Source organism: Canis lupus, chromosome 3, assembly GCF_003254725.2.
Source record: "Canis lupus dingo isolate Sandy chromosome 3, ASM325472v2, whole genome shotgun sequence".
Classification (NCBI taxonomy): domain Eukaryota; kingdom Metazoa; phylum Chordata; class Mammalia; order Carnivora; family Canidae; genus Canis; species Canis lupus.
Window position 1 is genome coordinate 5,475,082 of NC_064245.1, and position 22,575 is coordinate 5,497,656.

Below are 22,575 nucleotides of genomic sequence, written 5' to 3' on the forward strand. Positions count from 1 at the left end.
ACAAATGGAAGTTGGTGATGTTAGCAAAATAACTAAAAAGAGCTAACTATTTTTTAATCCCTTGGTTATTTCCCATTTCTTCCCAAATAGATATACATCATTGATTGATTTCTAACCTTCTATAAAATTGATTTTTAATATATTATTAGCATTCTGTATAGCTTCTCCTTGTACTGTGTATCTTTTGAAGACTGTAGTAGAATATTATAGTTTCCCACAATTTTTTAGAGTTTAGTAGTTTGTATTTGAGTAAAAGAATGAGGGAAATGAAGATTGCCAAAATGTCTATTGTAACAAATCTTGAATCAAGGACTTACACGTCATTTCACTCTATGTTCCCATAAGTCTTCTTCGCATAGTGTTCACAATGTGCCTGTAACCACAGTGCTATGCACTTTTGTTTCCCTGACTAGAATGTAAGTCACATGTGGGAAAGTTCTCCGTAGACCATGACACTTAGAGCATGACCCAAGAAATACAGAACAATTCAGAGCACATCTCAAAAAGCTGTTTGAATTAATCTGATCATTTATTCCCTAAGACCATTGTTTTCACATAAAATGGATGCCTTACTCAATTTAGTTTCCAGAATTTTATTCATAGTTTATTTGATGAGACAAAAGTTGTGGTGGCACATAGGCACACTGTTACAGACATGAAGTTCCACATAATAGCATGCCAGTCACTTCCAGCCAAAGTCCAGCTTGGGCACACCTATAGTATAATAAGTTGCATTTGTTTTGTGCGGCAGCAAAGAAGACATTCCTTGGGGACCCATGGGAGGTCTCAGTAAGAGCATGTTAGATGATTGGAGGGAAGGCTTAAGAAAGTGGGGACTTGTGACAGATTGTACCCTGTCAAGAATTAGGTAAATCTATGATTGGGTATTTTTAAATATTGGGAGGGATGACTAGACAGGTGGTAAAGGTGTAATATTCACCAGAAGTGGGGGATGTTTGTTATTTAAGGATGGACAATGTTTCTTTTTGTTTGTGTTCAGATATGATTACTTGGTGGTCTTGTTTTTCCTGTGATCCGTCATGGTCAGAATAGCCTTGTGTGATGTTGAGGTTCTTTGAAATTCTCTAGGTTCAAGAGGAGAACATACAAGCTTAACTGTGAGTGCCAGGCTGGTTCCTGGCTAACACTAAAGTCTAGCTGACAGCTCCAGGAGAGCTCAGGATGCCAAAGATCATTCTTCTCTTCCTCAATTATTGGCATATCATTTAAATATATATACCAGCAAACAAAATATTCATTGCATCTATTTGGACTCTGTATTATAAAATATGCATTGGAGAGACTGACTTAAGAAGTTCTTTGTAATTGTTATTATTCCTCAAAATTATGTCTAATACTTATTTTTTCAGTAACCTAGCGAATCAATAGAAGTAGAAAATCAAATATAAATAATTAGTCTGCATGGGAGTTTAGTCCCCATATATGTGGAACAGGGCGACTTTATTTATTTATTTTTTTTTTTATGGTGGCACCTGTGTTTGTCTTTCATTTTTTTTTTATTTTATTTATTTATTTATTTATTTTTTATTGGTGTTCAATTTACTAACATACAGAATAACACCCAGTGCCCGTCACCCATTCACTCCCACCCCCCGCCCTCCTCCCCTTCCACCACCCCTAGTTCGTTTCCCAGAGTTAGCAGTCTTTACGTTCTGTCTCCCTTTCTGATATTTCCCACACATTTCTTCTCCCTTCCCTTATTTTCCCTTTCACTATTATTTATATTCCCCAAATGAATGAGAACATATAATGTTTGTCCTTCTCCAACTGACTTACTTCACTCAGCATAATACCCTCCAGTTCCATCCACGTTGAAGCAAATGGTGGGTATTTGTCATTTCTAATAGCTGAGGAATATTCCATTGTATACATAAACCACATCTTCTTTATCCATTCATCTTTCGTTGGACACCGAGGCTCCTTCCACAGTTTGGCTATCGTGGCCATTGCTGCTAGAAACAGGGCGACTTTAATCTCTGTTTCACTAACATATCATTTCTAACAACAGCAACAAAATGCTAAGTACAAAAAAACAGCTTTCCATATTCCCGAAAGAAGCTGATTTATGCTCTTTAGTATTATCCCGTGAATTGATGCTGGATACTTTGGGCAGTTTGAGGCTTATTTTGGATGTTCTTTTAATTGAATCTTCCAGAGGAGAACCAGACTTTTGCTTCATCAATGTGTGAATCAACTATTGCCCCTCTCGGAAAAATTGCATTATAGGTACAGAACAATCATTATGAGCCTGTAATTGTCAATTTAAATATTATTAGTTGTGTTAATTATAGGTAAATGCTAGACAAACCGCGTTCAGGCACGGACTCCCGTGTGGAGGCTTGGCAGTCTTTGCATGAGTATTCCATCACTGCAGTCCTGTTTTGGAAAAATAGATTAAAGTTTCATGAATGTGAAATTTAAAGCTATATTCCTGAGCTCTCAGTGAAGGATCTTTTAACTAATTTAATAAAAATGCTCCTTCTTATGGGCCTGAGGAGTGAAGTCCCAGAAATTGATAAGAGACTCTGCCTAAAGGCAGAAGAAAAGGCTGAGCCTTCGTGAGATTATCATTTCCACAAGTTTAGCCTTACAACTGCATCAGAGAACCAATAGTAATTTTATTTGCTTTGTAAATCTAGAAAGAAGATGGAGCCATTGTGCAGGGTGGAAGGCAACTATTACCATGCAGCCCAGGTGCCTTGGAGTGCCTCATTCCATCTTAGCAAGAGTGCAGGCTTACGGGTATTTTTGTCATCCTTTCTGGCCAAACTCCCACTCCCCAATATTGCCAAGTGGGACTGAAATGAAAGCATTCAGACCCAGGAGAGGATTTATGGCTGATATTGAATGGAAAAAGTTAATTGGATATTCTCTATGTAAGGACACTGCTGCAATTGCTAACTGTATTCTGGTCACAGAAGAAGCCGTGTGTCTAGGAACATGATGATATAGCCCCTATTACTGGTCAATTAAGAGATAACAACAGTGTGGCAGTAATTTGCCTCTCCATCTGCAGCAATCTGTCACTAACTTTAAAAGCCACTTATCCTAGGAAGACAACCCGAAAATAAACCTCAGAATTAAGAATAATATATAACCAGCAAAGAAAGATTTCAGGCAACAGTTGCCGAGCAGCAAAATCAATCTGACATTATTATACATTATTTTGTATGTTCTAAATATCCTTTCTGTTTCACAGAGAGGTTAAAGATAAATCTTGCCTTCGGTGTATGGAAAATGAAGGGAAAATTGTCTTTTTACAAATAACGGAACGTTTGAAGTAATTTGTTTTTTATTATTCCTAAGAAAAATTTCAGATTTGTAGATAACATAAACATTTTGATTTCCCAGGTTTGCTTTATGTTAAAACATATGCACAAACAAAAATTAAACTGAGGCACTAAATTTCAATGAGATTTAACCATGTCTCTCTGTTATACCATCAGAAAATTTCTAGATCTCTAGGGGACATTATTAGCTGTCATTTTCCTCATATTAATTAATTTATAAAGTGAATTTCTTACCAGTTGAATTACAAAAAAAAATTGATATACATATATTGCTCTACCTAAGCTTTGTGGGAAGGTACTATGTTTCTATTTTATAAATAAGGAAACTCATCAATAAGAATAGTCAAGTTACCTGCCAAAGATCATATAATTAGCGTCTAAATATACTGCAATCTTTGTACCTACAATCCAGTAAGAATAGTAACAAAAATGTAGTCACAGAGTTAACACATTGTAACTATGTAGCTAATCTCCTTAACAGATTTATATATGAATCATAAATTCCCAGTTGACACGGGATAATTATGTATTAATCTCCCTAACAAATGTGAATAATAAATATTGAAAAAGGTATTCAATCAAAGTGAATTATGAAGGACATCACAATTTTGTCTATGGTGATTTTTCATTTATTTGGGTGAAGGTATAGGGAGTAGCGTCAGTAAATGCTAGGTTAGCAGGAGGTTAACATAATAGTGTTTAACAACAATAGGATCATAGTAGTATCTTATTTCGTTAGGCTAGGTAGGATACAGAAATGTCAATGAAGGAATTACATTAGAAACTTATTTGAATTCAATGTAATGGGGTGTGGGGTGGTTTTCTTTCTTTTTTTTTTTATCATCCTCTCCCCTGATCATCTTAAAAACCACTCTCCGCTTAAAAAAAAAAAAAAAAAAAAAGTTGACTTTTTGTACTATAACTGAGACCCTGTATTTCATAAGACATGCTGTGTGGTTGCATGTTTTCTTGCTTCTCTCGATATAAATTTCCAAGTATGCCATAAGTGTAAAAACCATTTTCAGAGTAGAAGTAACTAGTCACGATCTTCCTTTTGTAAATGTCTTACGGATGCTGAAAGAGACTTTTCTTCTTAAGGTTTAACGAAGTTGCCATATTCATTTTCAACCAGAATATTAAGTGCCGTTGAAGCTTGGAAACCAGAATTTCTTTGCTAAAAATATTTGTTTGAAAACTGACAACTCCTAAATAGTAAGAGAAAAAGAACATCTAATAACAAGATCATATGTAATCCTATCAAAATCTTCAATAAAATAACATAGTCTTCCCGTTTGCTATTTTTTATCAGATTTATATGTTTTACATTGCTTTGATGGTTGACAAATGCTCAGTAAATTTCTCTGTAGGAATTTATTTTCAATCTTCAAATTTACATTTGACATTTAAAACTATCATTACAATTCTCACCATTGATGCATATCATAAGTTACTCTGTTTTATTTACTGTAGTTTCATGCATGTGAGAACATACTGCTAAATTTAAAATATCAAGTTTACAATTTTTCCATCTCATCAGGTGAACTATTTGAAACAAAACTCCCTGTCAACAGTATGTGATACATAAATTTGAAGAAAATATTTTTCAGTTAAATTACGGTGGGATTATATGTTTCAGTTTAACATTTCAAAATATTTGCAGTCTTCAAAAGTTCTGGTTTCGTTTGAGACATCATTTTTGGTTTTCATTTGAGATGAGAAACTCAGTAATTATTTTTGTTTGGAGGTAATTGTTTTTGGAAGCAAATAATGGGTTTGCTAATGCTAAAAATTGCCTCTGGAAATGGACACAAAAGCAACTTGAATAGCAACAGAAAGATTAGAGTGCTTGATATTAGTGGCCAGTGTCATTTTTAAGGGAACTTCTTGTATATAGAAAAGGAAAAATAATCACGATACTGTCAATGATCATAGTTTGATAGGTGTTCCTGTGGTCAATCCATAGTATGTTGCATGTGCTAAGTATTTTATCAACATTTGCAGAATTAAATCGATATTATTATCTAATCTGCACTCCCCACCCCTCCCCAAACTACTTTGACCAAGGCTTCCAAAATAGATAGAGGGCTTATGTCATTCGATCAGAGTTATTTTGAACAGACATGTTCAAGGTCTTGAGATATGCTTAGCATCTATGGATACTTGGTCATCATTCAGACGGCTGTCTTTCTCCTAAAAGAGTTTGGTCTATACTGAAGATCATTCCTGTGCATATAACTTGAACAGTAATCCGTCAGATATCTCATGTCAGGAAGTGATTAAATCTTAACCAAGAGAAGGACAGGTCTGCTAAAAAAATAAAACAATATTCAACCGTCTTAATAAACTAATGTACTAATAACAGATTTTTAGACAACTAAATCAGTTGCTTAAAGCTGTATGTGTGTATCATAGCAAGAGAAAAGGGTATATGTGTGTGCAACTTACTTGTGACCAGGTAAGCAATTCCTAAGAGTATTCTTTTTTTTTTCCCTAAGAATGTTCTAAAGGTCAGTACAACATGTACTAAGATATGAACTTAAAAAAAAAATCACATGTAGTAAAATTTATGTTTTCATTTGAAGAGTAGATTACATTTGAGTTCCTAAGAGGTGAAGGTTAGGTCTGGCACGCATTATTTCATCTCTCAGATTGCATCAAAAAATTCAAATTGGCGACCTTTTAAAAAAATCATCATAGATAAATGGAAGGGATATATTCTAAAGGAATGATTTGCATTCAAAGAACGTCTTGTGAAATAACATGAAGCATTGATTGCAGCAACAAGAAACCGTTAATTGTGCTCTCCTGGGGATAAACACCAAGTTCAGTTTCACTGAAAAGTCAAGAATCACAACTAAGGAAATTAATGTTTGACCATAAAACCTTCACCAAAGTACCTACACATAAGATTCATACCAGGTACATTTGAACAAATATGGATGCACATATCTTGTCAAAAAGTTTTGTTTCCCATCTGAAGGAGAGATCTGGCAAAGGTATCAGGAGAACCTTTGAAATTTAGGATTAAAGGGAAAGCTTTTTAAAATTTTTCTCAGAAAAGGGCTTTGAACACTGGCAATTGCTACATTTACTTACCGTATGAGTTGAATTTACACATTATTATACATTTACTTACTGCCTCAGTTGGATTTATATATTATTATATGTAGGGAGCATATGTTGAGTTTTCTCTTGGGTTTCCTGTCAATTCTATGCTTAAGTATTATTTTGTTACCTTAAACATTGATTCACTCCATAAAGGAGAGTTTCTAGACTTCAAAATATTTGAAACATTTAGAATTGTTATGTGAATATGTATTACATATAGGCATTATAAATATATTTTAAGTATTCCTTTTACCTTTGAACATTTTGTGTTCAATCTAGTTGCTTTCTGCTATAACCCCAAATTTGTAGCTTCATAAATTATTCTTTCAACCATGCCATGGTTTCATAGGAAAACTATATCAAATGATTTTGGTATATTTAGTGTAACCATTCTTAAACTGTGGTTGTACATGAAGCTTTTTAAATGCCTTTGTACATACAAAATTCAGGAACAGAAATTAACCTATGTTTGAAAATTAAAGAAAGCATCAATAATTTAATACGCTGTGATTTAAAGAAAAGGCAAAATAGTAGAAAGAAAAAGACAAAAGTAATCAAGGTCTTTTCATAAATCTTTAGTAATTTGTAACGTTTCTCTTTGCAGAAAACAGGCCATGTTTCCTAAGGTTACCTTGTAAAATGTATGCCTAGGACTGAATATTTCAAAAGTATTACAGTGTTGTAATCTACATTTCTTTTATGATAAAGTGAATTCTTGAAAATAGAACAGATTATAATCATAGGTTATGAAGCCTAATGTTTAAATACGATTTGGAATAGGAAAATAATTCAGTCATACTATCATAATTAAATTTAATTTGCCAAAGAGACAATACATTTAATTTGTTTTGTATATCCCTGGACTTCCATAATATAGTTTAAAAAGAAACTACAAAAACGAGACCCAGCGTGATGCTTTTACAGTATTTATGATGAAAGTCAACATTTATCACAAGGCGAACATCTCTATCTTATAAGCACCAATGTATTTTAGAAGAGTTCAGTTTTCCAACTTTGATCTCCAAAATGATAACTCTGTAATCCTTAATCTATACTGGATTAATCAACCTACACTTTCCACAAACTGTTTGTAGTCCTAGTCTTTTTTTAAACCTCTTAATGTTTTTATTTTAAACAATTTCAGGGGACAATTGAGTTTCCCTCTGAAGAAAAGGGGAAAAAGAAAAAAAAGGAGTGTTAGGTGTCCCAGCCCCTCTCCCTCCCCCACCAGCCAAATAAATCTCAGGTGCAGGGCATTTCCATTGTCTCTGAAATCTTGAAATCAATCTCGTAAGAAGTGGCGTCCAAGGGAAGGGCGGACAGGATTTGGCAGCAGTTGAACATGCACCAGGGAAGCTTGCCTGCCCCTGAGGGACAGCAGGTCAACTGTGAAGCCAAAGCAAACTTTAAGGAGCAAGGTAGGCCTTCAGGGCGAACAAGGGCGTGCCTGCCATGGGAGACCCCTGGAGGAGGTAGCCTTGCTTCCTTCAGGACACAGGAGATGTCACTAGCCACTTGGACCCTGACGCTGGCTTTCCACAAGGTAGGTGGGCTCCATTAGCAGGGCTGGGTGGTCAGCACACAGGTGTAGACACAGAGCAGGGCCTTAGGGCTGATGACCAGCATGGTGTCTGCATGCAGGGTCTCATTGTGGAAGAGTGCGCTGCTCGTTCTCCTTGTGCAGTTGTTCATCTTTGGGTGATGTTTCTGCAAGGCAGGACCTTGGTGGGCTCCCACAACGACCCATCATAAGGACTGTTCTCTGGATCGGTTTCTAGTATAGGTCCTCCCTCTTCCTGGTCATGCAGTTCAGGGCCCATATTGTGGTGATTGTTTGGCAAAATATACAAATATGGAATCATTGTGGACTTCCGTCCAACCTTGGACAGCCATCTGTCAGGGACATGCCAGTGATTTCATGCTTGTTTGGGTCAGACAGACGTTGTGGTCAGCCTAATCCCAAAAATGACAGGGAGAATAAGTTGTCACAGTTGTCCCAGGGATGAAGCGTGTTTAGTTCTCTTTTACAAGTAATACTAATTAAAATGCCAAAACTGAGGACTTCTAGAGAGTTCATGAGAACATGACTCAGAGAAGGGGCCATTCTTACACTCTCATTAATTTAACATGGATTTTGGTCATTCTAGTATGTGAACAATAGTGACTTATTGTTGTTTTAATTTGCATTGTTAGCATTGTTCTTTTCATGTATTTTTTTGCCCTCCATATGTCATCTTTGGTGAGGTATTTATTTAGGACTTTGACTTGTTTTTGAAAATCAGGTTACTGGTTTTCTTATTGTTGAGTTTTAAGAGTTCTTTGTATATTTTGAATAACAGTGCTTTAGTAGATGTGTCTTTGAAAACATTTTCTCCCAGCCATGGCTTGTTGTCTCATTCTCTTGATATTATCTTTCACAGAAGTTTTTAATTTTAGTAAGTCCAGATTATCAATTATTTCTCTCATGGATTGTGCCTTATTTCTGTCTAGAATGTCATCATCATTCCCAAGGCCATCTAAGTTTTCTCCTATGTATTCTTTTGGAAGTTTTATAATTTTGCATTTTACATTTAGGTTGATGGTCCATTTTGAGTTAATTTTTACAGAGATTGTAAACTCTGTGTCTAAATTCATTTTTTGCGTATGAATGTCCCATTGTTCCAGCACCACTTGTTGAAAATTATGCCTCTTTGTCAAAAATAAATTCACTATATTTATGGGGGTCTATTTGTGGACTCTCTATTCTGTTCTATTGATTTATTTGTCTTTCCTTTCACCAATACCACTCTGTCTTGATTGTTATAGCTTTATGATAAGTCTTGAAGTACAGTGGAGTCAGTACTCCAACATGATTTTTCTCTTTAAATATTAACTGTTCTGTGTATTTTTACTCTCTATATAAACTTCAGAATCAGTTTGAAAATACCTACAAAATAACTTTCTGGGACTTAGGGAACTGCATTGAATCTATAAACATCTTTACAAAATTGAAACTTCCTATCTGTGAACATGAGTATCTCCCCATTTACCTTGTTCTTTTATGTATTCATTCAATAGAGTTTTGCCTTTTTCCTTATATTCATCTCATAAATGTTTTGTGAGATTTATTCTGAAGTACTTTCATTTAGTGGGTGCTAATGTAAATGGTATTTTGTTTTTAATTTTAAATTTCAGTTTCTAAGTGCTGGCATATAGGAAAGCAGAGGACTTTGTATATTAACCTTGTATCCTGCTATCTTAACCTTGTATCCTGCTACCTTACTATAATCACTTAGTAGTTGCAAAAAAAATTTTTTTGTCAGCATTCTCAGATACTCTACACAATTATGTCTTCTGTGAATAGAGACAGTTTTATTTCTTACTTTCCAATCCATATGCCTGTTACAATAAATAAATTCAATAAGTTGTAGATATAAATCAACATACAAAAATTAGTTGTGTTTTTATACACTAGCAAAGAACAATTTGAAAATTAAATTGATAAGACAATGCAATTTACAACAGCATAAAAACAGTAAACTAATTTGGAATAAGTTTAACCAAGGAGGTATAAGATGTGTACTCCAAAATCCAAATATTGTTGACAGAAATTAAAGATGGCCTAAATATATGGAAGTACCAACCAGGTTTATGTATTAAGAGATTTAATACTGTTAAGACAGTACTCCCCAGTGCAGTTCAGTGCAATCCTTATCAAAATTTTAACTGCCTTTTTTGAGAAAATGGATAAACTGATCCTAAAAATCACATGGCATTGAAAAAGACCAAGAATAGTTAAAATATCATGAAAAAAGGAGAACAAAGTTGGAGGGAGAACATTTCCCAGTTTCAAAACTACTGTGGATCTGCAGTATCCAAAGTAATGTGATCCTGACATAAGGATAGTATATAGAATAAGAGAATAGACTCAAAAGTCCAACAGTAAATTTATACAGCTTTGGTATATTGATTTTTGACAAAGATGCCAAGACTATTCATAGGATTGTAGGAAAACCACAAATGAATGTGGTTACCCATATAAAAGAATGAAGTTGGGATTTTGTTAATTTTCATGATTTTGGATTTGGCAGTGGGATTTTAGATATGATACCAAAAACATAAGCAACAGTAACAGCAAAAAAGAGAAATCAGACTTTAGTGAAAAAAATTTACATCAATATATGCAATCAAAAAAGTTAAAAATCAGCCCACGGAATCAGATAAAATATTTGTAAATCATATATCTGATAAGGGTCTAATAACCATAATGTATAAAAAAATGCTTTCACCGTCATAATAAGAAGTAAACAACCCAGTTTTAAAAGTGGACAAAATACTTGAATAGACATTTCTCCAAATAGGATTTTGTTTCTTGGCCAGTAAGTGCAAGACAGTTATGCTTAACCTCATTATTCATTAAGGAAATGCAAATCAAAACCATAATGAGGTTCTACTTCATGTTTGCTAGGATGGCAATGATAATTTAAATATCAAATAAAAACAGAAAACAAAACAAAACATATGTTGGCAAAGATGTGGAGAAATTTGAATCCTCATATGTTAGTGGGGGTAACAAGGTTCAGCAGGTATGGAAAACCATTTAGCCATTTTTTTCAGAATTTCAACATAGAGTTACCATGTGACTCAGCAGTTTCATTCTTATCCTTAGACCCAAGAGACTCGAAAATGAGTGTCCAAGCCAAAATTTGTACATTAATGTTCTTATCAGCATTATTCACAATAGCTAAAGGGTAGCAACAACCCAATGTCCATCAGCTAATGAAAAGAAAACCAATGGATGGCATATCAGAAAAAGGAATATTATTCTGCCATAGAAAGGACTGAAATAGGGGCACCTGGGTGGCTCAGTTGGTTAAGCATCTGCCTTCACCTCAGGTCATGATCTCAGTCCCAGGATCCAGCCCTGCATTGGGCTCCCTGCTCAGCAAGGAGTCTGCTTCTCCCTCTCCCTCTGCTCCTCCCCTCCACCATTCTCTCTCTTTCTCTCAAAATCAATCAATCAATCAATCAATCAATAAAATCTAAAAAAAAAAAAAAGGCAACGATACATGGCACAACATGGATGAACCTTGAAAAAATGTTAAGTAAAAAGTCAGACACAAAAGACTACATATTTTATGATTCTGTTTATATAGAATGCCCCAAATAGGCAAATACGTATAGACAGAAAAGAGATATGAATGGTTCTAAGGGCTGAAAGGGGAAGGAGATGTGGAGTGGATGATTAGTGGATATTGAGTTTGTTTAGGGGATAATAAAAATATTCTGGAATTAGATAGTATTGGTGGTTGCACACTATTGTGAATATCCTAAAAGTCAATTAAATGTATGTTTTAAAGTAGTTAAACTGATGAATTTTCTGTTTTGTTGATTGTATCTCAAACAAACAAACAAACATAGGTTTTAGGATCTAAAGAAAATGAAATCTTATTAATTTGAAAATTAACAGTATTTAACTTGCAGTCATATGGACTGAAGATTATTTGGTATTTAATTAACAAGGCAGGAAACCACAAATGTTGGAGAGGATGCAAGAAAAGGGAACCCTCTTACACTGTTGGTGGGAATGTGAAATGGTGCAGCCACTCTGGAAAACTGTGTGGAGGTTCCTCAAAGAGCTAAAAATAGACCTGCCCTACGACTCAGCAATTGCACTATTGGGGATTTATCCCAAAGACACAGATGCAATGAAACGCCGGGACACCTGCACCCCGATGTTTCTAGCAGCAATGTCCACGATAGCCAAACTGTGGAAGGAGCCTCGGTGTCCATCGAAAGGTGAGTGGATAAAGAAGATGTGGTTTATGTATACAATGGAATATTCCTCAGCCATTAGAAATGACAAATACCCACCATTTGCTTCAACGTGGATGGAACTGGAAGGTATTATGCTGAATGAAATGAGTCAATCGGAGAAGGACAAACATTACATGGTCTCATTCATTTGGGGAATATAAATAATAGTGAAAGGGAATATAAGGGAAGGGAGAAGAAATGGGTAGGAAATATCAGAAAGGGAGACAGAATATGAAGACTCCTAACTCTGGGAAACGAACTAGGGGTGGTGGAAGGGGAGGAGGGTGGGGGGTGGGGGTGAATGGGTGACGGGCACTGAGGGGGGCACTTGACGGGATGAGCATTGGGTGTTATTCTGTATGTTGGCAAATTGAACATCAATAAAAAATAAATTTATTATTATAAAAAATAAAAATAATAATGATAAATAAAAAAATTAAAAAAAATAAAAAGTTAGTGGACAATTTAACATGCTGTTGAGTAAAAATAAATACAGTCAAGCAAGAAGAGACTTTGTTTAAAAAAACTATTGCAATGGGGAGAATGCTCCAACTACAAGATTGAAGGAGTAAATAAAGCTAGGAAGAACTGGTTGTGACTGTAGTTGGGTAGGCAGGTGGTGTTACTGAGTTACTAAACAGACAATATTTTTCTTTGAGGACAGCCAGATCTTTAAAGGGTCTCTTGAGGTTCTTCTGACTTCCAGTGCTTGCTTTAGCTCAAGTGTGTGCCCAAACCTAGGGCCTTTGGGAAGGAGGGTAGCTTGATTTTGGTCAGGTTCATGGGTTTTTCATCCAGATTGGTCAAAGCTAATTAGTAATATGAAATATTGCAAGGGAAATATCTAATCAACAACAACAAAAGGATAATTTGTTATTTAATCTACTTGTAGGTGTCCGAAACTTTTACAAAACAAGAATATACTCTTTTAAAATATTCCTCATCTCTTTGGTTTTATACTATGCCCATAAAAGCTCTATGCTGGAGTATTTGTTAAGCTGTTTTCTGTTATTGCAGCTCCTGGAAGTCAGTAACTGTATACTTCTTTAGAAAAGACTCTATAGTTCATATAACACACTAATTTAAGGAGAACTTTCTTCCCAGTTATTTCAAATCAATGAGGCTAGCTAAAAGCACTTGAAAGGATCATAAAATAATCAAAAAGTAGATAGCAGTTGAGATTAGCGGAGTTCACACATGTGATAATGATGAATAAGAGTGCAGACATCCACACAGGTAGAAAATGATGAGGGCTTCCAACAGTTTAAATGTGTGTGTGGGGCTTTTTGTATGTTACCTAAGCTGTATTTATTATCAACTGATGTGTTAGTATGCAGAGAAGTTCTTACAAGGTAGCAGAAGGAGAGTTCCAGTTAGGCCAAGTAGCTTGAGCTTCATAGCTTTTCATTTCATGGTCCCTTCTTAGGTCCTGGGAGGAGCCCTGGCAATGGGTTCACAGGCCACATGTTTCTGTAAATTTTGTTGAAGTAAGATATTTTAACCATAACTACTTAAAACCACTGTTTCTTTCCACTCTGACCTTCCTTCATTTTTACTTCCCCTGTGTCATGGTTCACTGATGGCACCATGAGATTTTTTTTTTTTATCCAGCTAAGGAAAAGTTAACTTTGGAATATGTTCAGTTTGAATTTAAAAGGGTATAATTACGTGGCTCACATTTCTTTTATATATGGCTAAGTTATTGTTAGCTGCCCAATGTAGGGATAGATTCTAGAAATACTTCTACTGTAGCTGATAGTGTTGACTGCACAGCATTGCCCAAAGTCACAAAGGACTAGGTGGTATTGTGGTATGGATTTGTCCTATGGTACCTGGCATGGGAAGAGTAGGAGAACTGGATGGAGCCAGAAACTGGCCTGTGCAAAAATCTTCCAAGCACCAGTTGTATAACATTTCATTTACACCCAAAGTTATCAACATCTAGTCAAAAGAGAAGTTCCTTCTTGCAGGGTATATAAGAATATGCTCCATATGATTTTTAATAGAACATCAAAAATTCATAAGGCACAAACCTGGAACCATGCACATACACACGAATGGTATCGCGTGTTTTAGGCATCCCAACTATTGATAATAAGAATAAGAAAAATACATGTTTTGATTAAATGAGCTAGAAGAAAAAAACAGTCTTTTTTCTCTTCTGTGAGTAGAAAAAATACTATAAAATGTTGTCATATGAAGAATGAATCAAAGAACATCCTGCAAAAAAAAAAAAAATCCAGCAGAGGAATATATTATAGTAGTGTGAAAGGGAGTTAGCTCATGTATATATTATTATATCTATCAATATTTTGTGATGATTTTAATTTATGGGGGTTTGCTGAATAATGGCCCTCAAAGATATCTGGATCCAAATACCTAGAACTTGTAAATATACCTTCAATAGAAAAAGAGTCTTTGTAGATGTAAATAGTTATGAATCTTCAGATGGGGACACTAGCCTAGATTATCTGGTGGGACCTAATGCAATAAAGAATGTCCTGAAAGAGAGAGACAGAGTAAGAATGACACAGATGGCAATGTGACCATTCACACAAGTTGCAGTGCTATTGGCTTTGAGGAAGAAGGAAAGGGCCACAAATCAGGGAACATAAAAATACAGTTCAAGAAGCTGGAAAAGGTAAGGAAATAGATTTTTCCCTGAAGCCTTTGGAGGGCTCATGCCTTTATCATGAGACTAATTCTGGAACTTCTAGCCTCCAGAACTGTAAAATAATGTATTTGCATTGTGGTAATCTGTTGCATTTGGCTTCACACATTGTTTCACAGATTGATCTCACAAAAGCTGGTTCCAATCCTGGGTAGAGTTGCACAGGTACTTTGAGAACATCCAACCATGTTCACCAATGTTGCCAATGAACTCATAAATGTAAATATATGCTCAATATCTTTTTAATGCCAAGCTGGTAATGATGGGGAGCCATATAGCCATAACAGACTAGCACCTAGTGTTAAGTCCTCCAGAGATACTAGGACCACAAATTGATCTGCTTAGTAGATGATTCTGGCATTAAGTGGCCCTATACTACTTTGGGCAAACTTTAAGATTAATTCTGATCATGAAAATACAGAAATTTGATTAAAAGTAATTACCATTCTGCTCTGTGTTCCCATAAAATATGTTATTTTTAGATGCCTGTAAATATAGCCATCTAAAAAAGATAATTTAATATTAATGCTTGGTTAGAGAAGTTTTTTTTATATACCATTTTATTCCTTATAGGATATCAGAGAATTAAAAAGATATAATATTGTAAAACAATCTGAATTCTTTGGAGTGTGGAATTCAAAATTAGCAAGGGGTTATATAGATGGAGGAAGATATGAAAATACACTTAATTCTGAGAAGAGAGTAATAACTTTTTTTCTTGCTTTTGTACTATGCATTTAACTCCTAGTCAAAACAAGAATTCCTTATTTTGTGACTCATCTTTCTGAAAAGGGATAGTCTATCTCTCTCACTCTTGTTCTCATCCTGTCTGTATCTCTCTGTGTTGTTCTACAGGGAAGTATAGGAGCAAGACCCTTTATAGGAGTTAGGCATAGAGAAATAGCACTATTTCTAGTGGTCAGTGTTTAGAATTTCTATTTTATCATATAATTAGGTGTACTTGACATTTTCTTGATGAAAAAAAGAAATAAATGAAAGCTGATGACAGTAAAGGGGAATGATGTTTCACAAGTTAGTTCTTAATTTCTCTTTTATTAGAAGTACACTAATAAGCAAGCTTGAATAAGTTCTGTTATGATTGCTTTGTTTCATATTTTTCTTCCTAGCAAAAGTGTGATTTGGTGAATTAAAAATTTTTTTAGAATGTTATTGCCATATATACGCATACAAATAAAAACAATAAATGGCACCTGGCTGACTCAGCAGAGCATGCAACTCTTGATTTCAGGGTCGTAAATTGGAGCCCCACTTTGGACATAGAGATTACTTTAAAAACATTTTTAAAAATAAAAAATAATATTCTCAGTAAATATCTGTTTGAGGGTCCAACTTCATTATTTTTCTTGGAAGTGCACATTAAAAATGTGATGTGGTACTGCTGCACACTTAGTGGAATAGGAAAATTTAAAAAGATAGCATCCAGCATTGGTGAGGGTGTGATACAGGTTATACCATGGAAGTGCAGCTTGGTAAAATCACCCAGAACTTTTGGGAAGTTTCTTGTAAACTAAACATGCATCTACCCTGTTACACAGCAACTCAACTTCTAGGTATATTTCTAACAGAAGGTGTGCCCAAATATTCATCAAAAGACATTGGTCAGAATTCTTTATAGCAGCATTAATTATAATAGAAAGAAATCTGGAAACCACCAAGTAATGAATCTGGTGTAGAATGGAATAATTCCCAGCAATGGGAATAAATGATTTAAAACAGCAGATAATAATATGAATGACTTTCTCAAAAGATGTCAGACACAAAAAAGGACTGTTCCATTGACACAAAAGTACAAATGCAGGCAAAACCAATTGGTAAACATTAGAAATAAGGCTAATGGTATTGGTTGAGGGTGGTGAGTAAGGGAATCTGCAATGGGTTCTTAATCGGTGTGCTGGTTACAACTGATAAGTTTGATTTGCAAACAAATTCATCAGGATTTATACTTATGTGCTTTTGATTACACATATTTTTTTACTTCAACAAAAAGTTTTAAAGTGTATCCCCTAAGTCAATTCCTATTTTCAATAAAGTGTAAGACTTACGAAAACCACTAAAGGAATAAATATCATTTTTTCATTGCTCATTCCTATTGTTTTTGTCTTTACTCCATGTATTTAGCTGTAATCGTTATGTACCCAAATCTTCCAGATACCATAATAATACAATGTAAAAAGTTCAATCCAGACATGGAATTTCAGGTTTCAAGAAAGAGAACTCCTAATCAAATACCTCTTCCCATAAGATTCCATCCCATAATGAAGAGTTGACTTTGTTACTGGAACTCAACAAACGATGAGCACCTGGGACATATAAATTAAAAATCACCAATTGTGAATGTCAGACTTGAAGTTACTTAAAGGCATTTTCTAGATTAGATCATCAGTTTTATGTGGCTTCTTTTGTTTTTGTTTTTGTTTTTGTTTTTTTCTTCATGCTGGGAAATGTGTATTATTGTGAAACAAATGCTGAGCTCAGGAAACTCCTGCACGAACACTGTTAACTTCTAGCAAATGATTTTTGACACTGTTTTCTGGTCCAGTTATTCTGAAAATGTCTAAGTATGCTTTGAATTACTTATTATTTTAATTTTCCAAAAATAGTGTAATTATTCAGGTGGGGCATAGAGAAGGTCACAAGCAACTCTATTATATCAATTTATCAAGTTTTCTTATTTTTTATGTTCTATAGAGTTCCAAATTTTTGCATGAGGGAAGATTCTCACCTGTATTAATAATGCACACTAGTAAAATGCATTGGTTACTAAAGAGGAATGATTTGTATCCATACACATCTCTCAGAGTTCAGAAGATTTGGCTGGCCGCTGTCCTTCTTCTCCACCAGGTGAATATGATAGCTGTCTCTATATCTGGCCCAGTCAGATTTTGGGGAATTGCTTTTTTTCCAGATATAACAGGATCAGGTTAGCTCTGCTTTTGGATTTAAACACTCTGATTCTCTTTGACCTTTGATTAATTCCTGATGACAGCTAGGTGACCTAAACGGTTTATGTACTGATCTATATGCCTAAATGACGTAGGATGCTAAAATCCTACTGCCTATAACCATAGAAGTCACCTGAGTATTGATCCTTTCTACTGGAGATTTACAAACTGAATAATGCAACCTGTTGAAAAAAAGTCTTTCTATTAGTGAATGAAACTGTACTTGAAAAGTAGTTGGATGTTGTGAACATTTAGCTATGTTTTGTCATTTTAACTTCCTCATGGGATGCCCTGGAAAGTGCACCTTATTTTCTACTTAAGTTATTTTTATTTTATTGTGCTTTACAATTTCATCCTGTTATATGTTAGCAGAAAGAAATGAACATTTATTGGCCCCTCCACTAGATGTATTTTGCCCCTTGCCCTCCTTCCTAAAACTCCTGTAACACCCCCACCCCCCCAAACACACACACACACCAGAGTCTGCAGTAGACTTGAAATGAGGGACACTGATTTGATTTCTGCTAACTCTTTTCACCTGGAGGCAGGTCTCACCATCCAATCAAAACAAGAGTCATTCTGGAGTTGGGACATTCAATCCAATGACTTAGTACTGTCACCTAAGAAAACACAACTAGTCTTGCCTAAGGCTAGTAGAAGTGGAATTTTCTGTAATTATTTGAGGACAGTCAGATCTAGAAAAAAGAAATTCTGCAGGAATTTCTATCATTTTTAATGCATTTCCTCCCCCTGAAACATTAGCCTCTTTTATGAAGTATATTTTTATAGCCTTCTTCTTTAAGTCTTTCTTTGCCTCTTAATCCTACATTTTTGATCAGAAGAACTACACTTTGTTAGTTGGACTCTCCTTCCATTTAGCCTTTACAGTATGGAAACAGGGGTGAACGTTTATGATAGCTGAATCAAATTCATCCTTTTATCTTAAAAGTTAAATAGTCCATACTCTTAAAAGAGTCATTAATATATTCTAGTACAGGGGCAGTGCTTTTTAGTTAACAATGGACTTTTACATACAATTACATTCTCATTCTTACTCTCATAATAATTCTGGGACTTTTTCCAGGGCAGCTGTGATGATTTCTTTTTTCAGTGAAAGAAAATGAATATCACGTAATTGAAGTGCTCTCTGAGTCCCCCCTTGATTCCAGTGAGTGTTATTATTTTAACCTTACTGCTATAGATTAGTTGGTATAGCTAACTGGTCCATCTTGTGAGTTCCTTGAGGGTTTCGATGGGTCTTGTTGGGGGTAGCATAGGATGTGTCACATAATAATGTGTGTGTGAATGAGTTCTAAATATATTAAACAGAGTTGGTTAAAGGTACTGACTAGCAAATGGGAGAAGTATTATGTAGATTTGATCATTCAGCTATAAGTTTTGAGATCTTTTCACTAATAAATGTTGCTGCCTGACCTTATATTTAGGTAACAAGCCAGTTAAGACCTCTGAATTAAGTGACAAATATTTTATATAACCTACATAGCCAACTGTCAGTAGCAGTGAGATAAAGAGCAGGAGAATCCTTTGTAAAAAACCTATTTTGTCTTGATTTCTACTTCCCAATTGAGCAGATGAACCATTCACTTCACCATTTTCTTATCTTTTAGTGGAAATCACTTGAAACTCTTCCTGTTGTTACTGCCTTTGTAGATTTAAGTTACATTGTATTTTAACTTTTCAGAAAATATGTCAAGAAAAAGTACTCTTTCTTAGCATTAAAAATGAAAGATATATATACCAGATGATTTGTAGGAATTTGGGGGTGAAAATTTGAATGGGTTAAAGGAGAGGCTTAAAGTGAAACCAGAATAGAGTGACTTATTTATGCCTATTTGTGAAGATAGTTCAATGAGTAAACTAATTTTCTTCCCCCAAAATGTAAAAGAGAAGGAAAATGAGGTAAAACAGTTATCGACTAGTTTGAAAGAATAAAATATTGGTTGAGTGAATTTTGAGATTAATCCTGAACCCTAAGAATTACAAATTTTTCTCTCATGCAAATCAAGAATAGCATCATAAAGAGTGTTACTCTTAAGTTCATAAACTTTTGGAATAATGTATTTTAAAACTGCATGCAGTTTGGAAGTATAGCATTACCTACATGCATTTTTTTTAGGAAATCTTTCAGTAATTAAGTCAAGACGCTTAGCTCCTTGTGTTTTAAAAGCATTGAAATCCAAAAGTTATATCACAGAAAGTACAAATGTGTAAACCAAAGAACATTATATATCAAATATAAATTTAGTAGTTTTTAGAGGGAGAGGCTGGGAGGGGGGAGAAAAATTATTTGATCAAGGCCATTTGATCAAGCCTATTTCTATATTTTTACAACCAGAGGGCCGAGGTGAACTTTGCACAGTCATGTGGTTCAGTCCTGTGCCTTGAGGCAGAAGTACATCACTGAAACATGAGAATCAATACTCTTTGTAGAGACCCTCCCCACCCAGAAGATCATCCCCAGACTTCTTTATGACCTTTGACTATTTACCTTGTGGCTATTTAAAATCCATATGGTTTTCTGAAGCCTGAGGTTCCTTTAACAGAAATGAATGATAAGCTTGAGACAAATGAGCCCCTCTTTAAGGAGATCTTTGATCACATGTCTAGAGATTAAAGTTTTTAACTAGAAGAGAACCACACAATTTAAATCAATTAAAAAGCCAAACACCAAATCATTAGCATACTTAAATAAAAACTGCTCAGATAATGTTATTACTAAAATGGTTTGTTCATTTAGTAAGAGAGACCTACTATCTACGCTTGGTAGAAAAATATTTAATGGCTATAACTGTGTTGGTATTTTCGGTTGAGGAGATCTTTGAAAGAAAATCTACTCATTCTTTACTTCATTAGAGCCCTTTTCCATGTGGGATAGGTCAGAGAAGAAAAAGATTTAACCAAACCAGGTACAATGTTTAAAAACTAACAACAGGAATTTCAAATCATATATAATTGCTATTTATAAAAGCTTATTGGTAAAGGGCATTTTAAGGAGCTCATATTTACATTGAGTTCTAATAATAGTGTATTATTCTGAGACCTTAAGCTAAGATTATTTTTATGCTCAATATGTCATAAATTTCCTAACTTCAAAATCAGTAAGTCTTAACTTACTATTTTGCTTTTCTTTTCTCTAGTTGTGGCACTATTATTCTTATAACAATTCTATATCTACTCCTCCTTCTATCTGTTCCCTTTCCCAGAACACATGCAGATATAATAATATTTGATGGCATACATATTTGCCGAATGAATGTTGTAATCAATGGGTTGTATGATTTAAATGTGTTCATTTTTGCAGTATTTTTTGTTTTAACAGTCTCTATGATGTTTGAAACCATTTTTGACAAGCATACTTCAGATACTTAAAATACAACCTATAGATTTAGTACATAGGATCCTGTAGTGCATTCAAAATTTACATTTACATTTATAGTTACATCCGATATTTTCATTGCTCCTGAGACTTTTCCTATTTGTTTTCTCTATGTTGTTTTTTAATACACTCCATTTCATTTGGATAACTTTTGCTTTGTTCTTTTTTTTTTTTTTAATTTATTTATGATAGTCACAGAGAGAGAGAGAGGCAGAGACACAGGCAGAGGGAGAAGCAGGCTCCATGCACCGGGAGCCCGACGTGGGATTCGATCCCGGGTCTCCAGGATCGCGCCCTGGGCCAAAGGGAGGCACTAAACCGCTGCGCCACCCAGGGATCCCTGCTTTGTTCTTGATAATGATAGCACTCAAACATATAAAAGTAGAGAAAAGAGTATAAAGAACCTTATTGTACCTATCATCCATCATTAACCTCAACAATTATCAACATATATTTATATTCTTTCACTTTCTCTCTCTATACAATATTATATTACAGATTCTGTGGAGGTTTATATTATCTCTCCTGACATATTTAATTAGATTTTAGATGACAATAAGGTTAATTACTCAAGTTTCAAACTGATGTTTCTGTGAAAATTGATAATACCCTAAATAACTCAGTCTTATCTAGAAAATATACTATTCCTAGAACTGACTATGTGATCATAAGGAAGAAATAAAAATCAAGACATCTAGACAATTTTGAGAGAAAGATGTGTCAGGATCATATATTGTACAATTAGGTTAGAAAGATAGATGAAGTTTGTGGACCATACATATCTACTAACAAGCAGAAATTGGAATACAATTTAGGTTTGATTTTAGGATTTATTGAGCCCATATCACATCAATATCTTTTAGGTGAAAATTAATAAGGACTTGGTACTTGAGAGCACTAGTATTTAATTTTATAATTTTGGGGAAATCTTCAACAATTCATCAACAGCAAATTGAGAAAGAAAACTAAAATTTTATGGCATAGGGAAATTAAAGCAAAACATCTTTCAAAAACTATTCTAGAGGAGAAACAAATACTTTGCAAGAGAATAATTTGTTTATATAATTACTTTAGACAAAAACAACTAGTTAAGCTAGAAAAAATTAAACCTATAGAATATATAGTTTGAATATTAAAGCCAACATAATAAAATTTTTTAAAAAAATAGCCATTTTGGACAAGTATTGAAAATTTATTCTCAAAACTAGAAAACTATTGAAAACTAATCATTTTCAGAATCTTTTCCGGGCATATACTCTAGTATTCCATTTGTTCTTTTATTTTTGCTTTGACACAGCTTTGCCTGGGCAACTGTAGTGTTTCACTACA

General features: G+C 34.5%; 1 long non-coding RNA gene across 4 annotated transcripts in view; it reads right to left on the minus strand.

Annotated features, from left to right (window-relative positions):
* The window catches only part of LOC112653712 (uncharacterized), a 148,564-nt gene that overhangs the window by 26,451 nt on the left and 99,538 nt on the right, over positions 1–22,575 (minus strand). For 2 of the 4 annotated variants that reach the window (XR_003132401.3, XR_007409681.1), the window contains 2 exons: positions 2,330–2,397; positions 593–1,085 (listed from right to left, as the gene is read on the minus strand). This is a non-coding gene — a long non-coding RNA (uncharacterized LOC112653712). Of the gene's footprint in view, positions 1–577; positions 1,086–2,329; positions 2,398–22,575 lie in introns of those variants that run through there. The other 2 variants (XR_003132400.3, XR_003132403.3) reach the window with 2 other exon arrangements.